The 17,860-nt window shown below is 50.4% G+C and overlaps 1 non-coding gene across 1 annotated transcript; it reads left to right on the top strand.

Moving 5' to 3' along the window:
* The first annotated feature begins 12,488 nt into the window (after positions 1-12,488).
* On the top strand, positions 12,489-12,598 carry LOC125993380 (U5 spliceosomal RNA). Its single transcript, XR_007490174.1, has one exon. It is a non-coding gene; the product is annotated as a U5 spliceosomal RNA (small nuclear RNA).
* The last annotated feature ends 5,262 nt before the right edge of the window (positions 12,599-17,860 follow it).

Below are 17,860 nucleotides of genomic sequence, written 5' to 3'. Positions count from 1 at the left end.
CCTTGCTTGTTGGGAACCGTTAAACAGTCTTATCAAGGCCACACTGAAAACATGGAGTATTTCACATGGCGATGTGGCCTAATGGATAAGGCACCTGACTTCGGATCAGACGATCCCTTTCATAGTCAATTTAACGTGTCATGCTTTGAAATCAAAAACTTGACTTCAGTCTGAACCAACTCTTGACTGATTGATTGAACTTTATTCATCCCACAGCAGGGAAATTCACTTGTCACAGCAGCGCATATCAGTGCAATAATAATACGAGTGCAAGAATAAAACAAGTGCCAGAATTACAAAAAAGGGTAAATAACAGACAAGGATAAACACAAGTGCTGCTAGTAGAGACGAAACACATTCATTTTATCAGGCGGCATGCATGTTGTAAAGTCTGACAGCAGAGGGAATGAAGGACCTGAGGAACCGTTCCTTCCTACACCGAGGGTGCAAAAGTCTGCCGCTAAAGGAGCTGCTCAGGAACCGCACACTCTCATGGAGGTGGTGAGAGGTGTTGTCCATGATGGATTTAAGCTTAATCAACGTCCTCCTCTCACCCACAACCTCAATGGAGTCCAGGGGACAGCCCAGAACAGAGCTCGCTCTTCTGAGCATCTTATTCAGTCCCCCCCTGTCCCGGTCACTACTGCCCCCACCCCAGCAGACCACAGCGTAGATGATGGCCGAGGCCACCATAGAGTCATAGAAGGTCCGGAGGAGAGCCCTGCACACACCGAAGGACCTCAGTCTCCTCAGCAGATGGAGGCGACTCTGGCCCTTTTTGTACAGGATATGGGTGTGATCAGTCCAGTCCAGTCCAGTTTGTTGTTAAGGCGAACACCCAGGAATTTGTAGTTCTCCACTACCTCACTGTCCGATCCCTGGATGTTCATTGGAGTGAAGATGGGTGCTGTCCTCCCGAAGCTCACAATCAACCCCTTCGTCTTGCTGGTGTTGTTCACCTGATGCTGGTTGAGCTCACACCAGCTGACAAAGTCCTTGATGACCAACCTATATTCCAGATCGTTCCCCTCTGCGACATTTCAAACAATGGCCATGTCGTCGGAGAACTTCTGGATTTGGCAGTGTGCGGTGTCGTGGGTAAAGTCTGACGTGAACAGGGTGAAAAGGAAAGGAGCACCCTACCCTGGGGGACACCAGTGCTGCAGTGCACCACGTCGGACTCACTGCGATGTAACCTCACAAACTGCGGCCGGTCGGTGAGGAAGTCCGTTGTCCATGCAGTCAGGCACTGGTCCACACCCGCCTTCTCCATCTTCACCCTAAGCAGTGACGGCTGGATGGTGTTAAAAGCGCTGAAGAAAACAAAGAACATGATCTTCCCAGTGCTCCTGTTGTCCTCCAGGTGAAGCAGTGTTCTGTGCAGTAAATAAATCAATGCATTGTCCACCCCAACACCAGGCAGGTAAGCAAACTGCAGGGGGTCCAGCTGCGCTCCCACTAGTGAACGCAGGTGACCCAGGATGATCCTCTTCATAGTCTTCATCAGGTGGGAAGTCAAGGCAATAGGCCTGAAGTGGTTAGGCTCCTTGGGGCATGGCACCTTTGGTACAGGGACCACGCAGGAGGTCTTCCACAGTACTGGGACCTTGTTCAGGCTCAGGCTTAGGTTGAACAGGTACCTGACCACACCACTCAGCTGGTCCGCACAATCCCTGAGCAGTCTCGGCCAGATGCCGTCTGGGCCCGGGGTCTTCCCTGCTTTGATCTTTCTGAAGTGAACCTGAAGATCTGTAAAGAAGAGGGGGATGTCGGAAGACCGGGGTGATGGAGTGGAGACAGGAGACAGAAGAGTGACTCCGGGGGAGGGGGTTGGTGAGCTGGCGGGGGGGCTGGAGTGTCGAAGGTGGTAGAAAAAGATGCGGAGCGAGGTGAAGGGGTGGGGGGGAGGCGGAATCAAATCTGTTGAAGAACAGATTGAGTTCATGCACCTGTTGGATTTTGTCCACAATTTAGGGAGTGCACTATCTGCGCCTCACGGCAAAAGTCATTGCCAATCACCAGTTATCCAATTTACTCACTGTGTGCTCGTTTGATTTCTTCAGATTTAGGAAAATGCTAAGACACTGAAGCAGAAATTAGACTTACACAGGTTGGTTGAGTTCAATCACAATTCTTGTTCAGAAAGCTCTGTCTTCAGGAAAGTACAATACAGCGCTGGGCCTTTCAAGAGCGCAAAGTCTCCATTCAGAAAAGGCCACCTTCAAGGTTCTTTGGTCAGCTTATATTCAGTCGGCCAGTGTGGGCCGAGTTTGATGGGTGATGAGTCTTTGGGGTGGGGCAAGTTCACAGGAGAGTTTGATTCCATGGGAGTGGGTGCTGGTTCGGTGAGAGCTGGTTCCGTGGGGTTGGGTGCTGATTATGGGAGATTCGATTTGTGGGGGCTGTTGTTGTCCTTTCCGTCTTTCAGCCTTGACGATCGTCTTTGGCTTGGCTGTCTCCCTCTGGCACCTGCTGGTTTTATCTCCAAGTGACCTTCCTGTAAACATTCTTGCACATATACTGTTCCACCTCATCCATTCATCATTCTTTCAATTTTGTCATTTTGTACGGAATTATGTGAGCTTTTGGCTGTGACATCATCTACCTATTTATTAATGTTCCCTGACCATGCAAAGTTTGTACTCACCACTTACCATGTTTTTGTTTGTTTGTTCTTTTGATCTCCATGTACTTGCTTACGTCATCATATTCTTAGTTTAATCATGCTTTCAACCATATCTTTTCTTTGTTAGGCAAAATATTTCCCTCTGTCCAGAACGTTCAGTAGTAATCGAAAACTGGTGTCTAGAATTAGTCAAAACATAAGATACAATCAAGTACTGAACATTTTTAGACGACTTTGGCAGTGTCCGTGATTTAGAAAATCATCAGGCATGCATTGAACAGTTCCTTAAGGGTCATTAAGCTATTCAGGCAATATATCAAAAAACATTTGTTATTTCAAAGTGCTCAGAAATATATATATCAGATCATAAAGTTATAAAAACCTTTCTCATTACCACTTATCAAAAATGTCTAGTTATGTCTGTAAGGGAACGGACAGTACAGCCAAGTGCGTAGCGACGGACTTTATTGGAGAAGGGGATGATGGGAACAGCGGGCGCTGGAGCGGCGATCGGGCTGGAGAGGACAAACGATTCTGCGGGGGTTCCAAGTAGTCAAGCGGGTCCGTAGCTTCGGGACTGATGAGCAAGGCAGCATCAAGGGACAGACTGACACTCAGGTCTGCGCTGGCGGCGCTGATATAGTGCTGTCCATGAGCCCGTGGCAGGTGACGGCGATTCCATTGACAGGGGGGCGTGGTCCTGTCGCCGGTGGCACCAGCACGTGACAGAACCCCCCCCACAAGGGACGGCTCCCGACGTCCCCAGGAACCAAAAACAAAACAAAAAAAACAAAAAAGGAAGGCAATTCCCCGGGCGACCAGGTGGGGGGGTCAGCACACCGCCGAAACGGGAGCAGAAGACCCCGGTACCGGCGGGCAAGACCTCCCCTCGTCCCTCCTCGGGCGCCCGCGCCGAGGACCCGGTTGGTCCGGATGGCAGCGATGGAACTCCGTGATGAGCGAACGGTCGAGTATCCAGCGGCTCGGAACCCAGGAGCGGTGCGCGTCGTCATAACCCTCCCAGTCCACGAGGTATTGGAGACCACGACCGCGCCGCCGCGATCGGAGCAGGGAGCGGACAGCGTAAGCCGGGCCCCCCTCAACGAGCTGGGGCGGCGGCGGCGGAACGGGCGCCGGCGCCAACGCGCTCTCATGGATGGGCCGCACACGGGACACGTGGAACGTGGGGTGAACCTTCAGGGACTCTGGAAGGAGAAGACGGACTGCGGCCGGGCCAATCACCTTCTGAATAGGGAACGGTCCAACAAAGCGGGGCGCCAGTTTGCGGGATCCTGCTCGCAGCGGCAAATCCCGCGTCGAGAGCCACACACGCTGCCCCACTCTGTACTCCGGAGCCGGTGTCCGGTGCTTGTTCGCCTGGCGGGCGTAGCCTGAAACAGAGCGGAGAAGAGTGACCCGGGCCCTCGCCCAGGCGCGATGACAACGGCGGACACAAGCCTGGGCCGACGGGCACGCCGCACCACGCTCCTGGTGGGCGAACAAGGGTGGCTGGTACCCGAAGACGCAGTGGAAAGGCGAAAGTCCAGTAGCCGAGCTGGGGAGGGAATTGTGAGCGTACTCTACCCAGGGAAGCTGTTGGACCCACCCGCGCTGGTCCCCGGCGGCCATGCATCGGAGAGACCTGCCCAGTTCCTGGTTCAGGCGCTCCGCTTGACCGTTGGACTGAGGGTGAAACCCCGAGGAGAGGCTGGCCGTGGCGCCGAGGAGTCGGCAGAACTCCGTCCAGAAGGTGGAAGCGAATTGAGGTCCTCGGTCTGACACGATGTCCTGTGGGAGACCGTGGTGGCGAAACACCTCCCGCACCATGATGGACGCCGTCTGCTTCGCAGATGGGAGCTTAGGCAGAGGGATGAAATGCGTCATTTTGCTAAAACGGTCCACCACCGTGAGGACCACCGTGTTTCCCTCAGAGGGGGGGAGGCCCGTGACAAAGTCGATCGACAGGTGAGACCAGGGACGCTGGGGGACCGGCAAGGGTTGAAGCAGCCCGGCCGGAGGACGAGTAGACGTCTTGTAGCGGTTACAAATTGAGCAGGCTCTGACGTAATCGCTGGTGTCCACTTGCCAGGTGGGCCACCAGAAACGCTGTGCCACCACGTACCTCGTGCGTGCCGCGCCGGGATGACAGGCCAGGCGTGAGTCGTGCGCCCATTGCAGCACGGACGACCGCAGACCTTCAGGGACGAACAGGCGACCCTCCGGGCAGTTGCTGGGGCCGGGTTGATCGCGTGATGCGGCTTCCACTTGGCGTTCGATCTCCCATGTAAGAGCCGCCACCCGAACTGAGCTCGGGAGGATAGTGGGAGGCGGACCCTGTCCCTCCTCCCCCCCAGGAAACAAACGCGACAGGGCGTCCGCCTTCGCGTTACGGGAACCCGGTCTATAGGAAAGAGAGAACTCAAACCGGTCAAAGAACAGAGCCCACCGTGCTTGTCTTGCGTTCAGCCTCTTGGCCGATCGCAGATACTCCAAGTTGCGGTGGTCGGTCCAGACGATGAACGGAGTGGTGGCGCCCTCCAGCCAATGCCGCCACTCCTCCAAGGCCAACTTGACGGCGAGGAGCTCCCGATTCCCGATGTCATAGTTTCGTTCCGAGGCCGACAGACGGCGAGAAAAGAAGGCGCACGGGTGGAGGCGATCGTCTTGGTGGCTACGTTGAGACAGCACCGCCCCGACACCCACGTTCGAGGCGTCCACCTCTACCACGAACTGTCTGTCGGGATCGGGAACCCTGAGGATGGGAGCGGATGTGAACCTCCTCTTAAGCTCCTGAAATGCCCGTTCTGCCCGTTCCGTCCATTTGTACGGGGAGGCGGGGCTGGTAAGGGAGGTGAGGGGCGCGGCCACTGTGCTGTATCCACGGATAAAACGGCGATAAAAGTTCGCGAACCCTAAGAACTATTGCAGTCGCTTGCGTGTTTCGGGAACAGGCCATGACGTGACCGCTTGCACCTTCCCAGGGTCCATCTCGATGGATCCCTCACGCACCACATAGCCGAGGAATCTGACAGAGGAGGCGTGGAACTCGCACTTCTCCGCCTTCACGTAGAGCGAATTCTCAAGGAGACGGCGCAGCACCGCCCGTACATGCTTGATGTGCTCAGGGAGCGAGCGTGAGAAAATGAGGATGTCGTCTAAATAAACGAACACAAATTTGTCCAGCATGTCTCGTAGCACGTCATTAATCAGTGACTGGAAAACCGCTGGGGCGTTGGTGAGCCCAAACGGAACCACCAAGTACTCGTAGTGTCCGCTCGGGGTGTTGAAAGCCGTCTTCCACTCGTCTCCCTCCCGGATGCGGATTAGGTGGTAGGCGTTGCGAAGATCCAGCTTGGTGAAAATGGTGGCTCCCTGAAGGCTCTCGAAGGCGGAAGACAGAAGAGGCAGAGGGTATCGGTTCTTCACAGTGATCTCGTTTAGTCCCCGGTAGTCGATACACGGGCGTAGCGTGCCTTCCTTCTTCTTCACGAAGAAGAACCCCGCTCCCGCAGGTGAAGAGGACGGTCGTATGATACCGGCTGCCAGGGACTCCCGGATGTATTCCTCCATAGCCCGGCGCTCAGGAGCGGACAGGGAGTAGACGCGTCCTTTGGGAGGGAAGGTGCCGGGTAACAGCTCGATAGCGCAGTCGTAGGACCGGTGTGGAGGAAGAGAAGTGGCCCTGGCTTTACTAAAAACCTCCTTGAGCTCGTGATAAAACGCTGGGACATTGGGGATGTCGGGACTGTACCTCGGCGGGGCTCTGCTGAGTGGGCTGGTGGCCGCCTTCAGGCACGCCTGATGGCAGCGTTCGCTCCACTGCCGAACAACCCCCACCTCCCAGTCCAGCACCGGGTTGTGCTGCCGCAACCAAGGGTGCCCCAGTATGAGCTGCTGTCCTGGGAGGGAGAGAAGAAAAAACTGGATGGTCTCGTGGTGATTGCCCGAGAGCAATAACTTAATTGGTTCCGTCACGAAAGCCACCTCGCCGATCAGACGGCCATCAATGGCACGTGCGGGAATAGACGGGCTCAGAGGGAGGAAGCCGACACCCCACTTGCGTGCCAGGCTAATGTCCATGATGTTCCCCTCCGCGCCGGAATCCACCAAGGCCGCCACGTTCTGGTCGCCCGCCGCGAGCTGGACGCGTGCCTGTAGCGTGAGCGTGCTGGGGCTGGGAGAGCCGGTGCTGGTCGAGCTCACGCGGATCCCCCGACGCCGCGTGAGCTCCGGCCTCTTTAACGGGCACCCCGCCACCCGATGGCCCCCCTCCCCACAGTAAAAACACAAGCCCAGTGAGGGGCGTCGACGGTGCTCCTCCGAGGGAACCCGAGCCCCTCCCAGATCCATGGGCTCGGCGGGTGGTGTGGTTGGCGGGTCCCCAGCAGACGGAGGAATGTGACCACACGGGTTTCGCGGGGACCTCCTCTCCCGATCGCGCCGCCGCGTCTGGATCCGCCGGTCTACTCGGGCCGCCAAGTCCATCGCGCCCCTCAGGGTTCGCGGGCGATCGTACGCAACCAGTCCATCTTTCATGTACTCAGCGAGTCCGTTTAGGAAGGTGCTAACGAGCGCCGGCGTGTTCCATCCGCTGCTGCCGGCCAACGTCTGGAACTTAAGGGCGTACTCTGCGACCGATCGGCTACCTTGACGCAGCGTCGCCAGTTCCTCGGCGGCGTCCTCGGCGGCGGATCCCAGGTCGAACAGGCGGAGCAATTCCTCCGCGAAGGCGTCGAAGGAATCGCAAGCCGGGGCCATCCTTTCATATTCGGCCAGGCCCCACAGCCGCGCCTCGCCCGTGAGGTGGGTTAGGACGAACCCGACCTTGGCTGATTCCGACGAAAACGTGATTGGCTGGAGGCTGAACATTATGCGGCAGTTCGTCACGAATGCCCTCACGTGCTTGGGATCGCCGTTAAACTTCTCGATGTTGCCAAGGCGGGGCTCCGGGACGTCCACGAGCGTCCTGGCCTCGGCAGACGAGCGGTGCGGGGGTACCGTGACAGCCGGGGACGCAGCCACCGACAGTCTCTGGAGGGCTTGGGCCATCTCCTGCTGCTGTAGCTGTTGCTGCTGACCAACCTTGATCAGGTGCCGGATGTCGGCAGACAGGCTGCTGACGGCGGTCTCGGCTCGCTCCAGTCGACTCAATGCCGTCTCGTCGTTCGCTGGCTGCATAGCGTTGGTCAGTCTGTACTGTAAGGGAACGGACAGTACAGCCAAGTGCGTAGCGACGGACTTTATTGGAGAAGGGGATGATGGGAACAGCGGGCGCTGGAGCGGCGATCGGGCTGGAGAGGACAAACGATTCTGCGGGGGTTCCAAGTAGTCAAGCGGGTCCGTAGCTTCGGGACTGATGAGCAAGGCAGCATCAAGGGACAGACTGACACTCAGGTCTGCGCTGGCGGCGCTGATATAGTGCTGTCCATGAGCCCGTGGCAGGTGACGGCGATTCCATTGACAGGGGGGCGTGGTCCTGTCGCCGGTGGCACCAGCACGTGACAATGTCTTCTTTATTGATTTGGTGTGTAGGTATAATTATATGTTTAAAATGTTTCTTTTATTTATTTAATATGTGAATATACTTGTCTGCTTATGTACTTTATTCAATGAGGTTTGAGCCAGGGCTGTGGACTCGGTCGGATTTTTGCACCGAGTCCGGCCTCTTGACCACCGAGTCCGAGTCCGGGTCCCAGTCCGGCTGTCAATTTTTTCCGTTAATTCATGTGACTGCTTCGTCTTTAGTCAAGGCTAATTTAGATCAAAATCTATCAGAACGAACGCAACTGCTTTCACACTGGCTGGTTCGGCTTATATAGGATCCCTTGCTGAGAGGGCGGACGTAAAAGTGAGGCGACGTTCCAATCGGACGTCGGATCGATAACATTTTCCCTGCCCCACCGGAGTTGTGCTAGTTCATAACGTAGATCACTCGAGGCATAGTCATAAATGTACGGTTGACAATTTAACCGATAGAAGTGGATACATTGGAACATAACCTACACTCTAATATATTATTTGACATGGTATTAAATGCGTGGCTTTACAAAAATGGTCATTGAAGCCCACCCTTAGCCCTGAGTGCCATTGGCATGAGGCAAAACGCTTGAAAACACTCTTGCCCAATTAAATAACCATTCTGAAACACGGGACATGTAAGATAATATTTTTTAATCATTAATTACACCATTATAGCTCAGACATTTATCTAAACACAAATAATTAGTGACGACCCCACAACTATCGAAACACATCAATGATATAAGCTGGGTGACATAATCGTCCTTGACATTGGTACATAATGTAAACATTAGCCTAAGTGCAACTCAACGTGGCCGCATTGATCGTAAGCAGGGCTGTGGACAGTATTCCTACTCGCATTCTGAGCAGCATGATGAAAATAAAATTGAACGTGATTTTTTTATTGTCGGACTCGGTGGACTCGGTCAAAATCAGCACCGAGTCTGAGTCCGAGTCCGGCAAAAATGACAGAGTCCGACCGAGTCCAAGTCCAGGAATATAGGTACGTTTTGTGTGCCAAATCTTCATTACAGCCAATAGCAGATTTCTGATTAAAGGTACAAAAAGAAAAGCAATGACTATGTGTGTCCGCTGGTTCTTCTCTGCAACACAGGAAGTTTGCATTCACTACAGTTGTGCCCATCGGCAAAAGGCAGCCCCCAACTACCACATGAGTAGCCGACAGGCCTGTTCTAAAACAACTCACTGATGAGGACGTATTATTTTCAAGGAATGTTCTAGAAGTAATCGTTGTTAAAAAAAAAAAAACACATGATGGTGGTTCTTGGAGATCACTGTTTATATATACACACACAAATATATATATTGAGTCTAGGGAGACAAATACACCGCAAACTGTGGGTAGGTGTCAGGTGATGAGCCACAGAAAAAAATCACAGTTGCCACAGAAAGATGACAAGCCTCATTTTGAAGCAGAGCTAAACATCAGGGATGAGAACGGCAAATGAAAAAAAACACTGATATATTGATCAAAACCAGAGCACATTTCTTGGCTTGCTTATCCGAGTCGACAGCATAGACATGGAGACTTTCAAGGCAAGTTACCCCAAGTTGCGCAGCGGTCTGGGTTAGCTACAACAAACATACACCATAAAGGTCAAGCCAGGTGCCGTGCCATATTCAGTAAAAAAAACCAGGAGGATTCCACTACCACTGGTGGGTGAAGTCAAGAGAGAGCTCCAGCGCATGGAAGCTCTGGGCGTCATTAGTCGGGTGAAGGAGCCAACTGATTGGTGTGCCGGCATGGTGGTCGTGCCCCAAAAGGACAAAAGCAGCATTTGAAGACCTAAAGAAAGCTCTGTCCTCTCCTCCGGTGCTGGCTATGTATGACCCGGGCAGAGACACCAAAGTATCTGCTGATGCATCATCATATGGGTTGGGGGGCGTAATTCTTCAGAAATGAGGGGAAGGATGGAAGCCTGTGTCTTACGCATCACGGTCACTCACTCCAACTGAGCAACGATACACACAGGTGGAGAAGGAAGCTCTGGGCCTCACATGGGCCTCACATGGGCCTGTGAACGGTTTCGGGATTTCCTCATTGGAAAGGAGTTTTGCCTGGAGACCGACCATAAACCCCTTCTCATCCTGCTTGGAGCCCAAGCACTGGATCTTTTGCCACAGAGAATCCAGGGTTTCAGGATGAGGGTGATGCGCTACTCATACTCCATCGTGCACGTACCAGGAAAGTCGCTTTGGACAGCAGACACACTTTCACGTGCAACCTGTAAAATGACGCATGTCCACTGATGACCAGGAGCTGATGGAGAGCACAAACATATTTGTGGACTGTGTCACTGAGAGTCTACCTGTCAGCTCATCATATACAGAAAACCTGAAAGAGCAGTTGAAAGCCGACAGTGTCTGCTCGCGTGTCATGACCATGTGCATGGAAGGATGGCCAGCACATGCAAAACAGGAACCAGCGCTAAAAAATGACTGGCCGGAGCGAGCCACATTAACAGTGAAAGATGCTAAAGGACACACGACTGGTAATACCTTCCGCAATGAGGAACGACGTGCTGTTCAAATTACACGAAGGACACTTAGGTGTCCTGGAATGTAAATCACGTGCACGTCAATCTGTGTGGTGGCCGGGACTCAGCCAGCAAGTGAACAAAATGGTACTGAACTGCAGGACATGCATACAAGAGCGACACAACCCAAAAGAGGCACTCGTGCCATCAGGGTGCCCTGAAAGACCTTGGCAAAAGTTAGGAACAGACCTTTCTACACAAGCGGCAGAATAATCCTCTAAGGCAGTGGTTCTTAACCTTTTTGGAGGTACCGAACCCCATCAGGTCCATATGTGCATTCAACAAACCCCTCTTTGGGGGGCGAGTTAAACGAACCCCATCAGTTTCATGTGCACATTCACCGAACCCCTCTATATAGGGGGGGATGACATACCAGCAAATCAGTGTGACTTCTGCTGTTGCCTTTGCAAGAACAGTTCAGATATGCGTTATCACGAATTTACACGATATTCAGGTGTGTTCAGCCATCCGTGGGCGGGGGGGCGGGGGGGGGGGGGGTAGCGGGGCGGGGGCGGGGCAATGACATACCAGCTCTGCCGAACCCCTGAAGCCGACTCACCTAACCCCTAGGGTTCGATCGAACCCAGGTTAAGAACCACTGCTCTAAGGTCTGACGAGACAAAGGCAGTCTACCCTATGATCCCTGGAAAAAGGGAGATGTGGTATTATCGTATGTTGAAACTATAATATTCTATAGTTTGTTATTGGAGGTCTCAAATAATGTTGACAGTTGGGGGCTCTGTGGTGCGCCAGGGGCATTGTACTGCTATGTAAGACATGAGTGGGGAGAAAATAAAAAGTTGCTGAATAAAGAAGTTGCATTCGTGTTCATCTCTACTCCGTATAAACACAACAGTCGTGGACTGCGTTCGCGCTCTCCCCTGGTCTTTCTGATTAAAACAAAAATCACACGCAGTCGTACGTACATGGAGTTTAGGTCTGCGGTGCTGTGACACACTGAATGCTTTTGAGCATGTTATTAACTGTACTATGGAACTGTGCATTTGCTTGCTAAACTGTATTAACCAAATTAGTCAATGCAAAATAATATGGAATTACCACGTTCCTGACTCGTCATATGATATGAACGTATCAAAACCTTTTTGTCGGCTGTAGGTCTGTCTTTTTAAGAATACGCCCGATTGTTGTTCCTCATACATCTCAGTATAGATTTCTAGAAAACAACATTTACTTTCTAAAGTAAATTGACAGATTTATATTCAAATGTCAAATATCGAACGCCACCATCACAGTGGAGGTAAATTACACTCCAAACCATGCCAGCAACGAGAAAAGCCTCAATTATTTGCGACACGAGAGATATAGAGCACTTCTGAAATTTGAGAAATCATTTGAGAAATTACGATCGTATTTTGTTTCCCGATTTGAATAAAGTTATGAAATCACACGTTTTCAAATAAAACACAGAGATGGGATCATTTCCCATTCTCTCATACCAAAAGTACACGTACCAAGACATACAACTGTTTTTACCTTCAATACTCATAATAGACGCCCAATCGATAGGTGACGCTGTTTGAAAGAAGGTTTGATCAGGTACCTACAATCCTGTGCGCCAAAGATGTTTAAAGTAAAAAAGACATTAATGAAAACAAAATACTTGTTTAAACCTTCTATTTAGGTTGAGTCCTTGTAAGTATAGTAAATCTATCAACGTCTATTGTTTGTATTAGAAGGACTGGTTGCTACAATTTGAGTGTGAGACCGCCTGTGAATTTGGTGAGACCAGCAGTGACGTGGCCCGTTTTGACCCAGATTATCAGATCTCTCTTTCTTTTCAGATGGAATAAATCTTTCGCCTTTTACTAAAGATTTCCGTGGGGAGGAACAATAAGAGTCTATCTCTACCCATTCTCACCAACGGTTTGTTAGAATAGGCCTCTTTGGCACCACTTTTATGGTTAAAATTCTCTCTTCTATGATCAGCTCTCTTAATCCCTCAAACCCAAGAACCGAGACTACACTTGATTTTAGCCAAAAGGCCGAGAAGCGATGGAGTATGCGAGTGACGGACTCACTTACAGGCTTCCCCGTCTACCCATTCTCAGCAACGGTTTGTTAGAATAGGCCTCTTTGGCACATGTGATTAGCTGGGTAGCTTGAGCTATGCCGTTATATCGCTGCAACCCTTCTCTTGCTTTATTAGCTTTCTCTTCTCTATGACACCCTTTGCACATATGTAGAAGTCGCTCTCAGTTAAGACTACAAGGTCACACGTCATCACACAGGCTAGGCAGAGTCGCCTCCTTGCAGAAAGGCGGCCCAGAGTAGTATAAGAGCAGGAACCTTGGCGCTGGGAGAGGGACCTTCTTTCGCATCTCGCAGAAAGGGCTCCACAGCTGTGCATCGATCATTCTGGCATACATCAAATAGTTAAACTGTGAAGGCTGCCTCTTGGTAATTGCTGTTAGCATATCGAGCATTAAAGATAAAGAACTGGGATCAAACCTAACAGGTTACAGTACGGAACAGAGTGCTGCTCTTCTGGGCACTAATAAATCGGCAAACTTGTCTGATGACTTATTTGTTCACTCTTCTTCACCCGCAGTAATAAATATAGTTCACGAGGCATATATGCTTCCCCTTTCAGCAGTCTCTATCCAAATACACAGTGTAGATACCTATTAAAATGGTAGACCCGATGAACATGAAAGGCAAAGATGGATAATTCGCCAAGAACTTTCCAGGGTCATCATATGTACAACGGCTGCACCGAAAGAGTTGGGCCAGAATAGAGCGGAACTCATGCAGAAGTGCATGAACACCACCTTGCTGAAAGAATAAAACCAACACAATGCATGAATTCACGACAAATGACATACCACCAAATCGGTGTGACTTCTGCTATTGCCTTTGCGAGACCAGTTCAGATATGCTTTATCACGAATTTATAAATCTGGTGTGTTCGGACCTCCGCAGTGGAGGCTCTGCTGAACCCCTGAGACCGACTCACCGAACCCCTAGAGTTTGACCAAATCCAGGTTAAGAACCACTGGTTTAGAGGCAGTTATTTCTGTCACGTGCTGGTGCCACCTGCGACGGGACCACGCCCCCCTGTCAGTGGGATCACCGTCACCTGCCACGGGTTCATGGACAGCGCTATATCAGCGCTGCCAGCGCAGACCCGAGTGCCAGTCTGTCCCTTGATGCTGCTTCGCTCATCATTCCCGGAGAGAATTGACTCACTTGACTACTCGAAACCCTCGCAGAATCGTTGTCCTCTCCAGCCCGATCGCCGCTCCAGCGCCAGCTGTTCCCATCATCCCCTTCAAATAAAGTCCGTCGTTACGCACTTGGCTGTACTGTCCGATCCTTAACAATTTCTGCAAAAGGAGGATCTACTAAATATTGCTGTCATTTTTCTGTTGGAGTTTCCAAATGTATGCACCTGCCTACTTTTGTTTAAATAATGATTGCACCCTGTCTGCAAATCCTATAAACTTCATTTCACTTCTCAAATATCTGTGTTGATCACTGCCATCATCCGCCATGCATGGATTCGGGCCATCTGATTGGTTCCTTTGCCCCCCCATACACACAGGAATTGGTTAGGACTTGATTAGTAAATGCTAGGAATCGTTTTGCCTGTCTGTTCAGAGCAAGAAACAAGCCACTAGCCCCACGGGAAGTTGTCATTTTTTGTAAGCTTGTGTGTATGTAAATTTGTCATGGTCCAACGTAAGACTGTTTAGGGTGAATAAAAAATAACTGCAACAAGTTTATTCTGCTATTAACCAGATTCAAACTGGGGTTGCAGCCGCCTCATTGCTATATTATGGCCAATATGCAGTTGCATGTTTAGGGTCTTTTCTCTAGGAACTTCAGCCACGACACCCAGGCAGACCATGAAAGAATGTCGATGTTAAAATGTTGGTTGAACTATCCAATAACTACGCAGATCCGATGATTCCTAAGACTTGAGATCAGACAAAATTGGAAAGACTATTTTTTGATGGTGTCTGTGAGTTACTTCAACCCAAAAGTTCACATAAATTACACATAGCTAATGTTGACCACAAAATGGTATGTGAGCTGGCCAGGAGTCCTGGAATCTTTTGATTTGTAGACAGATGCGTTATCCATTGCTCCACGAGCCCCACAGGAATATGTGGCTTATAAACTTGTGTGTAACACTTTTGCAAAAATGAAAAACAAAAAAAAAATGGGTGACATTATTTGAATATGCCATGATGCTTTATCCATTGCGCCATTCGCCCTACAAGTTAAGGCTATCGACCGCAAACGTGAGGAAAATCGTCATTGTCCAAAAGATGGCTGTTCAGCAATAGTGAGCAAGGGACAAATTCCACATAGTTATTTGAGTATGCCATGACCCTGATTCGAACCAGGGTTGCTGCAGCCACAACACCGAGTACTAACCACTATATGATCATGGCCAATATGCGCAACTTATTTAACGCTACTGCATACAGGCCATGATCGTGTAGTGGTTAATGGTTGTGTTCCATTCGAATCCGGGTTATGGTATAATCAAATTACTTTGATGAATTTGTCTGCTGGTCACTGTTGCTAAGCAGCCTTCCTTTGGACAATGACAGTTTTCCACACAAGTTTACAGTCGATACAGTCTTGTAGGGTGAGTGGCGCAATGGATGACACATGACGGCAGATTCAAGTGATGAGAATCGAAACAACAGATTCAAGAGACCCAAGGTAAATGAACACAACCCGTTTCGTTTCAATTGACAGCCCATGTGACATGCACCTCAGATGAAATGGGGCTAGTTGATCAACAGCAATGTTTTAACAAAGGGATCATCTGGGAGTTAAACCCCAGACCTCTCACACCCAAAGCAAGATTCATACCCCTAGACCACTGGTGTCAAACTCGAGGCCCGGGGCCAGTTATGGCCCACCGTATCATTTTCTGTGGCCCGCAACGACAAATTGTGCATTAAATCTATGTCATACTAACATTGCAAATTGTCGGAACTTTTAAGAATCTTCTTAAAATTATTTTTGAAATATGTGAAAAGTTTCCACGAGTCTGATTTGAAAAAGCAATTATTTGTCAGTTTGTTTTGTAGCTTATACTGTATATAATATGAGGCGTTTATTTATTTGGGTTGACAGTCATAATGGCCCATCGAGGGAAACTTTGACTACAATGTGGCCCGCGACAAAAATGAGTTTGACACCCCTGCCCTAGACCAACGAGCCTCAAAGAAAGCTTGCAGACCATGGTACATTCTGTGTAACATTGGCCTGTCATATGAGAAAGGACTCATATGTGAGGTTGCTGTTTGTGGACTTCAGCTCTGCCTTCAACACCATTGTGCCGCAGCGACTCATCTGCAAACTCGATGAGCTGGGCCTCAGTACCTCCCTCTGCAACTGGATACTGGACTTCCTCTGTCAGAGGCCTCAGGTGGTGCGTGTTGGCGACAAAATCTCCGCCAGCATCACGCTGAGCACGGGGGCCCCCCAGGGCTGCGTGCTCAGTCCATTGCTCTTCACCCTGCTGACGCATGACTGCACTGCGACCTACAGCGACAACCACATAGTGAAGTTTGCTGACGACACGACTCTGGTGGGTCTCATCACGAAAGGCGACGAGACTCGGTACAGGTCGGAAGTTGACCTTCTGACCACGTGGTGCAGGGACAACAACCTCCTGCTGAACGTCAATAAGACCAAGGAAATCATTGTTGACTTCCGGAAGGGTCACACAACACACCTGCCGCTGATCATCGACGGTGCTGTGGTGGAGAGGGTGAGCTGCACCAAGTTCCTGGGGGTGCACATCAGTGAGGACCTCTCCTGGTCCGCAAACACCTCGTCACTGGCAAAGAAAGCTCAGCGCCGCCTGTACTTCCTGCGGAAGCTCAGGCGTGCATGTGCTCCTCAGGCAGTCCTGTCTACATTCTACCATGGCACCATTGAGAGCGTCCTCACCAGTTGCATCGCTGTCTGGGGTGGTAACTGCACTGAACAGAACTTGAAGGCCCTGCAGCGCATAGTGAATACGGCTGGTAAGACTATTGGTGCTTCGCTCCCCTCCCTGAAGGACATTTACACCTCCCATCTCGCCCGCAAGGCAACCTCGATTGCCAGAGATGTGAGTCACCCGGCTCACTCTTTGTTTGACCTTCTGCCCTCTGGGAAGAGGTACAGGAGCCTGCGCTCCCGCACCACCAGACTCGCCAACAGCTTCTTTCTCCAGGCTGTTAGGGCCCTGAACTCGCTACCCCCTTCTGCGTAGCGTGCGGCACTGTTGCGCTATTTTCGGGAATGTCTGCTGTACGCGCACTTGCTCCTTTTTTTTCTGCTCCTCTTATTTATTTATTTATTTATTTATTTATTTATTTATTTATTTATTTATTTATTTATTTATTTATTTATTTATTATTGTTGTGTTATTTATTCATTATTTATTCAGCACGCTTTTGTTATACTTGTTTACTTGTTTGTCTGTTGTGAGCCATGTCTTGTCACCGTGGGATAGGGGGGAACGAAATTTCGGTTTCTTTGTGTGTCTTTGGCATGTGGAGAAATTGACAATAAAGCTGACTTTGACTTTGACTTTGACTCCACACAACGATAGACAACAGTGTTTCAAAGAAGAGCTCGTCCGGGAGTTTAACCCGGGCAATCAAAGAACCCTAGGCGAGAATCATTCCCCTGCACCAATGAGCCCCATAGTAGACCAGCTGACCCCATTACATTCCAGCAGAATTTCAAAGATTCTCCCAGAAGGTAAACTTAAAAACACATGGAAGAACACACACAGGTGAAAAAAATGTTTCCTGCTCAGCTTGTGGCCAAAGATTCTCAGAGAAAGGAAGCTTGAAAAGACACACAACAACCCACACTGGTAAGAACCCTTTTTCCTGCTCAGTTTGTGGCCAAAGATTCTCTCAGAAGGTAAATTTAGAAACACATGTAAGAACACACACAGGTGAAAAGCCTTTTTCTTACTCAGTTTGTGGCCAAAGATTCTCAGAGATGGGAAACTTCAAAAGACACACAAGAACCCACACTGGTGAGAAAAACCTTTTGCCTGCTCAGTTTGTGGTCAAAGATTCTCAGAGAAGCGACAGTTCAAAACACATACACAGGTAAGAACCCTCTTTCCTGTTTAGTTTGTGGCAAATATTCTCTCAAAGCAAGCCTT

Source organism: Syngnathus scovelli, unplaced genomic scaffold (genome assembly GCF_024217435.2).
Source record: "Syngnathus scovelli strain Florida unplaced genomic scaffold, RoL_Ssco_1.2 HiC_scaffold_28, whole genome shotgun sequence".
Classification (NCBI taxonomy): domain Eukaryota; kingdom Metazoa; phylum Chordata; class Actinopteri; order Syngnathiformes; family Syngnathidae; genus Syngnathus; species Syngnathus scovelli.
The sequence above is the reverse complement of the archived record's forward strand: the minus strand, read 5'-3'. Positions and strand labels throughout refer to the sequence as shown.